Source organism: Chiloscyllium punctatum, chromosome 18 (assembly GCF_047496795.1).
Source record: "Chiloscyllium punctatum isolate Juve2018m chromosome 18, sChiPun1.3, whole genome shotgun sequence".
Taxonomy (NCBI): Eukaryota; Metazoa; Chordata; class Chondrichthyes; order Orectolobiformes; family Hemiscylliidae; genus Chiloscyllium; species Chiloscyllium punctatum.
Window position 1 is genome coordinate 25,291,856 of NC_092756.1, and position 8,317 is coordinate 25,300,172.

Consider the following 8,317-nt stretch of genomic DNA (forward strand, 5'->3'; position numbering starts at 1 on the left):
ACGCAACACAAGGTTATAGTCCAACAGGTTTAATTGGAAGCACCTGATGAAAGAGCATCGCTCCGAAAGCTAGTATGCTTCCAATTAAACCTGTTGGACTATAACCTGGTGTTAAGTATTTTTGTGTCTGCATCTCTCTGCAATAATATATTCGTTGTTTTGCGAGGGAGAGAATTGTGGGAACACACAGAGTGGTTAAAGTGCGAATTGCCCTTACCTGAACATTGCTCTTTACTCATATGGGGGGACATGGATATTACGGAATTTCCATTCGACCCGTCCCGTTACTCTCTGGCTCATACCAGGGTCCTCCCCACATGGCGGGGCGGTGGAGGAGGGATCACATATCGGGTGCTCCACTATCTGGTTTAGCCCTTTCTCTCCTATTACAAATCGATTCTCCTAGAATGGAAGAAAGGGAAAGAGGGAGTGAAGGTGGGAGTGTGTGGCCCTGCTGTTATTGCAGGTGTTGGTGGAGGGGGAGGGAGAATGGTGAGGTGTCCAGAGGGAGTGAGTCCACAGTGTTGTATCCATGCAGTGTTATTAGTGTTGGGAGTATAGTGGAGGGAGATGGAGAGCGCACTGGGGCGGGGGTGTGTGCGTGTGTGGAGATGGTTGCTGAATTCAATAGGGAGTGTAGTAGTGTGTGAGCCTTATTTGGAGATAGAGTGTCTGCCTTGTTCCGGGGGAGGAGCTATAACAGATAATGAGTGTGAGGGAGCAGAGAGAGTACGGTGGCACTTAACCTGATAGAGTGGGCAGGATATTTATGCTTGTCCTGTGATGCTGGTCATTTCTTCAGATCATGTCAGTGTCAAGGTGAGCCTTCCCGAATGTCTTGTCCAAGTCTATCACTGATAATGCCGCAGACCCTGTCCCTCAGATTCCACAGAATCAGTTTCGGTGGATTTTACAAATAGCGTGGAAAAGCAAACATTGTTGTATTATGTATCTAAACCAATGCTCTCATGCAAATTCTGCACATTATATGCTCTGGAAATTAGAAATGCAAATATTGTGGGGGCTGCAGTATTACTGGTGATATCAAACTGAATCTAAACTTCGTGAACTAAGTGACTGCTAAAGTTGTGAAAAATAAATTCCATAAGAGTATAACAGGTGTGTTGAAGGTACGTTGTGACTCAAACAAGAGAGCAGGTTATTTTGGATTGGGTGTTGTGTGGTCAGAAGGACTCATTAATAACATTGCTCTGAGGAATAGTGACGTTAATATGCTGTATTTTGCACGGCATCTGCATACAACATAGAATGTTTGAGCCTGAAGTGGTAGACACGCAATCGTTGTTACAGTCATAGAACCATGGAGCCCTGCAGCATGGATACAGGTCCTTTGGATCAAAGTAATCTATCCGAGACAAAAAATGTCCATCCTCCTAATTCCATTTCCCTGTCCTTGCCCCACAGTCTTCTAAATGTTTCCTATCCCCGTATTTATCCAAACGCCTTTTGAATGTTGTTCATGGACATGCCTCAAACAAACCGCCGGCTGCTACGTCTATATGTGCACCATGGTCTGCATAAAAATGTTGCTCCTCAGGATCCCTTTTATTCTTTCATCTTTAACCTGATGCTCTCCTGTCCTTGATTCCCAACACTGGGAAAAAGAATGAGTGTATTCACCTTATCCACGCATCTCATGTTCTTATAGTTTTTTTTAATGATTTCCTCTCAGTTTCGTACACTCAAAGGAAAATGTGTTGGCCTGTCCAAACTCTCCCTACAACTCAGACCGTTGAGAACTGGCATTATCCTTGTAATTTTGTTCTTCCTCTTTCCAGTTTAATCACATCCTTCCTACGGCAAAGGGAACAAAACCGAACACAATACTCCAAGTGCATGCCTCGCCAGCGTCCTGTACAACTGCAATATAACTCACCAACGTCTATACCCAATTCCCTGACTGATGAAGGCGAGTTTGCCAAAAGCCTTTTTCACTGCCCTGTCTATGCGACTACTTTCATAGAACCATGGACCTGAGCTTCAAGATCCCGCTGTTCCACGACACACCTTCAGGGTCTAACATTCGCCACGAAACTGCAACCTGAATTTCACTTTCCAAAATGCAACACCCCGCATACATCTATATTAACCTCCACTTGCCATTTCTCGGCCCTTTTCAACAGCTGATGGAGGTCCTGCTGTAAATTATAATAACCTGTCTCACTGTTCACGGTATTGCCTATTTTACTGTCATCAGCCTAATTATTAATCATGTCTTGTACATTCTCATCCAAATCATTGATATAGATAACAAACAGTAATAGGCCCAGCACCGGCCTCTGAGGCACTCCTCGAACCGCAGGCGTCAAGTCCAACAAGCATCCTTCCAGAATTAGCCTCTGCTTTCTACAATCAAGCCAATTGTGTATCCAATTTACCAGATCCCCTTTGATTCCGTGCTATCGAAACTTTCGGAGCAGTCTATCATTTGGGACCTTATCAAACGCCTTTCTGAAATGTGTTCCAAGCACTGTACATGAATGGAAGGAATGCAAGCATCCGCAAAAGGAAGAAAAGATATTGTGGAGAACTGCAGACCAATTAACTTGACATCTGTGGGGAAACTATTGTAATCTATCATATAGGATCTGTTACTGGATATTTAGAAATTAACAGCAACATTGGAGAGAATCAGTATGCATATCTACAGAGTTTTCATATTTGACAAACTTCAGAATGATTTGAACTTATTTATTGCACCATACAAATGGCATATTTCGATTTTCAGAAGACTTTTTATAAGAAATCATGCAGTGAGTCCATAAATAAAGTAATTTGAATGGTAATTGGACGAATATATGTAAGTGGAAAGGTAAGTCAGGCTCGCCTTCATTTAAGAGAATCAGAACATAGGTGGAAGGTCATGTTGAAGCAGTTTCACAGCTTGTTAATGAGGCTGCACCTGGATTATTTAGTACAGTGCTGGTGAGGAGGAAGTGAGGACTGCAGATGCTGGAGATCAGAGCTGAAAATGTGTTGCTGGAAAAGCGCAGCAGGTCAGGCAGCATCTAAGGAGCAGGAGAATCGATGTTTCGGGCATGAGGTGACCCAATTTGAGAAAGAATGTACTGACCACAGAGGATGCGCAATGGACATTCTCCAGATTCGTCCCTCAGATGGCGAGATTTCCTCGTGTGGAAACTCGGCCTGTGTTCTCTAGAGTTTCAAAGAATGAGAGGTGATCGCAGTGAAATTTAGAGAAAAATCACTAAACATATGACAAAGTGGAAATAAATAGGATGTTTATCTGGCTGTTTATTCGACATGTAAGGCAAAGAATGGCAGGATAAAGGATAGATCATTGCAGACTGCAATAAGAAGGCAATTCTTCACTTTAAGGCGATTGACTAACACAGCGGCATGGAAACCTGCTGGCAGGGCAAGATTAGGCAGAATCCCCCACATAAACTGCAAGTGTGTCCAGAACAGAATAACCAGGGAACAGTTAGGACTCATTAGTGGCTTGCCAAGTTGCATCCAAATCTACTTAATGGTAGGAAACAGAAGGTCTTATGGTAGAAGGCTGTTTGTTTCACTGTAGGCCAGTGTCCAATCGTGTAACACTGGGATCAGTGTTGTATCCCTTCCTATTTGTGATTTGCAGGCGCCAGAGTTGGACTGGTTTGGACAAAGTTAAAAATTACAGAACACGAGATGATAGTCCAACAGGTTTATGTGGATTTACGACCTTTCGAAGAGCATAAATACGTGATGAAGAAGCGGCACTCCGAAAGCTAGTGCCTCCGAACAAAACTATTGGATTATAACCTGGGTTTATGTGATTTTTAAACTTATTATTTGTGGTATTCTGAAATGTGAATATGGAGGGGGTGGGAGTGGGGTGGGTGTGATAAATCAGTTTGTGTTTGACACAACGATTGGCTGGGTGATTGGCAGTGAGGAGGAAGGCCTTATGCTACAGGAAGATACAGGTGGAATCGTCAGATGTGTAGATCAATGGCAGATGGAATGTAACCCTGACAAATATGTGGTGATACACTTTGGAAGAAGGAACCAGATGGGGAATACTCAATGAATGGCAGCACACTGGGAAGCACAGACGGTGCTTCTCCACACATCCCTGAATGTGATGAAACAGGTTAATGCACATGTTGAGAAAGCATCGCAGACCATAAACATAACCTTTATTCATCGAGGTATAGATTATAAGAGCTATGCGGAAATTTGGTTAGGCCAACTGGAATACTGTGTTCAGTTCTGAGAGCCACATTACAGGAAGGATGTGATTGCCCTGAAGGGGTGCAGAGGAATTTCATTAGGACGTTCTGTGGAATGGAGCAGATCAGATCGGGTTGTTTACTTTGTAGCAGAGAAGGCTGAGGGGGACGTGACTCAGAAGGATAAGATTACCAGGTGCATGGACAGGATGGGTAGACAGCAGCTATTCCTTTCAGACAAGGCAGTACCCTGTTAAAGTGAAGGGTTTGAGGTTTAGTGAGTATTTGAGGAATGGTTTTCACCCAGAGGGTGCTGGGGTCAGGGATGCACTTCCTGAGAGGGCAGTTGGCACAGGTAACCTCACAACCGCGAATAGGTACATGGTCGTGCCCTTGAATTGTCATAACATACATGATTATGGGCCTCGTATTGGAAAGTGGGACTAATAAAGATCGTGCTGTATTTATGACACTACAGAGTCAGTGCTTCGGTGATTGTATGGCTGTGGAAGGTTAATCATTGAGCAGCGTAAGACAGGTATTGATGAGTTTTTGAAGAATGTATTAACTAGCGTTATAAAAGTGAACGTGTAGTAGATTCTACAAGTATGCCACTGGCTAAAATAAGGGAAATAACATGCGGCTTCCTTACAGATTAAAACCAGAGAATGGAGAATGGAGAAAAGGGAAAAGGTAGAACTATGGACTACTAAAGTTATGTTTTCACAGAAGAAAACAAAATGAAAAAGAAATCTTCCCAGCAATACTAGGAAACTTTAGTCTGGTGAGAAAAAGTGAATAGAATGAAATTAGCAAATAAACATTTTAGACCAAGTATCGGGACTGAAATTAATGGGCATAGAAAAAGTCAACGGAGGGAAATCTATCAAAAGTGAATCATATTTGAGAAAGTGATTTTGGCAAAATTATGGAGAAGCAATCAATGCAATACGATTAGATTTTCAAAAAGATTGCTGATAAAGCCCCAAGGCTACCATACAAATTCTAATCTTATGGGACGGCGGCTAATATGTGAACATGGTTTTTGAATGGGATAGCTGACAGGAAGCAGCGAGAAGGAATACAATAATGTTTTATTCCAGTGGAAGGTTTGGGTGATATAACAGGATTCGAGCTTGGCTCCCAGCTTTCCGAATACACAACAAACCTTTGGTTGAGGGGATCAAACGCAATATTACCAAGTGTGCTGATGACATTAAACCATGTCTGATTGTGAATTGGTGAGCAGGATGTAAAAAAGCTCCAAGTTGATTGAGACAACTGGAGTGACTGGGCAAGGATGTGGCAGATGGACAACAATGCGGGTAGATGTGACAATTTGCACGATGGTGGGTAAGACAGAGCAGCAGCCTACCATTTGAAAAGGGGTTGATTGAAAAATATTGATCTATAAAAGAACTTATGTTGCATTTTTCTTTGCTTCTGTGCAGACTTCTGAGCTCCATGCACGGCAGTGAGTTCTGAAGCCTGAAGCCAATACTGGGAACAGCATTGGCATACTGACCAGTGCACACAGACCACCAAGTGGGGAGCTGTAGCATTGAAAAGGGCCTGGATCCCCCTGTACACAAGTCACTGAAAGCAACATTTCATTAACAGAAAGCAGTTAGGAAGTTAAATGATGTGTTGCCGTTCATATCAGGAGGATTTGAGTCCAGGAGTAAGTGTGTCTTACTGCAGCTGTACAGGGCCTTGGTGAGACCCATTTCGAAGATTGTGCAGTATTGTGTGCAGTTTTGGTCTCCTTACCTATTAAAGGACAAACCTGACATTGACAGAAGAGGAGTGAAGGATGGCCTGACTGATCTCTAGGAAGACAGGCTTGTTGTGGGAGCAGAGTTGAGTAGACTCTGCCTTCATTCCATGGGGTTTAGGAAAATGAGTGGAGATCTCAGTAAAGTATACAAAACCTTGACAGGGTGAGACAGTTTCGAAGCAGGGATGATAATTCCCCAGTCTGGGACCTCTAAAACAAGGGGCCACAGTATTAGGTACAGACAGGCCGCTCTGCATTGAGATGAGATTAAATGTCTGTACTCAGACACTGGTGAACCTGGGGAATTCTCTCCCAGATCAGGCTGTGGAAACCAAGGTGCTGAATATAAGTAAGGATTTCAAGACACAAAAGAGATAGGGAGAGAGCAGGAGTGTTGTGGGAAGGTAGAGGATCAGATATCATTTCTCCATTAATGCGGTAGCTGTGTTCCTGTGCAACACCATGTTATAGAAAACAGTGAATATTAATAATCGGTGCTGTGGGAAAAAGAGGGTAAGGGACGAACCGCCAAATTATTGGTCATAACCAAAAACTGAGGTTTCCCAGCACGCACACTAGCACAGTCTAAGTAAATCTTGAAGTCATATATTGTAATTAAACAGTGCAGTACATGTAAGACTTTCCACTATAGTCAATGACTACAGCACTGTACCTTTCACTAAAGTCTTCACCATAAAATGCGTGAGCTGACTGACCACGTAATGCCAATGGGGGAATTCCACTTCTCATCAAGATTCTCTCCGGTTAGAAATAAACTTCCTTCTAAATATAGACTAGAATTCCCAGTTTCAGGCTCAGTTTCAAGGCTTGCAGAGCAAATTGCATTTCAGTTTTTGTTGAACACACTGAGGGTGCATTTTACAGATAGAGGATCCTGAGGCTGGGATTTGCTGTTAAGCTGGTGTTAGGTGTGGAATCATGTAACAGAGAACAGGAGATTGCCTTATAAAAAGGTGCGCAACAAATCATTTTGAAGCCAAATACTGTTTAATAAACACCTGTTATTGGAGAACTGCCTCGATGTTGAACGGAGGAGCAAATTTGATGGACCGAATGGACTACAGTAATTCTTATTTGATATATCCCGATGTTTAAACATACTAAGGGATATGAACACTGTGTGGGGAAAAATGCATTGAGGAGATTGTCTCCAAGATCTAGAACGGGTAAGACTCAAAGTATCAAATGCCCTGCTCCTTTCCTGATGCTTCTGTGCACTCCGTGGGAAAGCTCTGTAACAGTTGTCACGAGCTCTCAAACACCAGGAAGGCAGCATCTTTACGCTCAAAAGGACTGTGTTTCTCGTTCCCTTTTCCAAAACCAAGCTTGTTGCCGGGTGTTCTGTCCGGTTTTATCCTTGTAGAAATCAGAGCAATTTGATACAATTTGAGCGTCTTGCTTGGCCGTTTCAGAGAGCATTGTAGAGTTTATCACATGTCTGTGTGTCTGGAGCCACTTATAGGACAGACCAGGAGATTCGCTTCCTAAAAGTACACTGGGGAAGGAACACATGTTTACAATCGACATTAGATTCATGGTCACTGTTACTGACACCAGATTTTAGGTCTCAATATTTTGTTAATTGTTTTTAAATTCCACCATCTGCCAGATCATTAGCCTGGTCTAGATTAGTAATCCAGTGGCATTTGAACAACCGCACCATCTCCACATGGGGACCTATCAGAATCCATACTAAACAGGTTATTTCTGTGCTGCTTGACAGCTCTGTCGAAAAGAACTCCCACTGATTTGACTATCGAAACGGGACTGAGTGCGTGGTAAATGTTCAGACTATAGTTATTCCCTCGTTATGGGATTGGATAGAGTTGAATAGTTTTCCATGTGGCCAGGCAGATGTCAGAGTTGGAGCTGGAATGAAACAGCTTCCCCAGGGATTGTGCAGCACAAGTCTTCAGTCCTGTTGCAGCAATGTTGTCAGGGCCCATTTCCTTTGTTGCATCTTCTGTGTTCAGCTTTTTCTTCATATCACGTGCAGCGAATCGAATTGCTTGAAGAGTGGCATTCGTGAATCTGTGAGCATCATGAGGATGAAGTGGATTGTCTACTCAACACTTCTGGTTGAGAATTGTGCAGATACTACATCCTTGTCTTTTACACTGATGTACAGAGCGTTTCTGTTATTTAGAATGGGGATATTTGTGGAGTCCTCTCCTCCAAAAAATTGTTCAACAATCCATCGACATTGTCGACTGAATGTGGCAGGATTTCAGAGCTTCAATCTTATCTGTTAGTCTTGGGATCATTTCCTCCTCTCCATCAGATTGTAGTTCTGCTCTTTGGAATGTAACCAGTCAAGTGT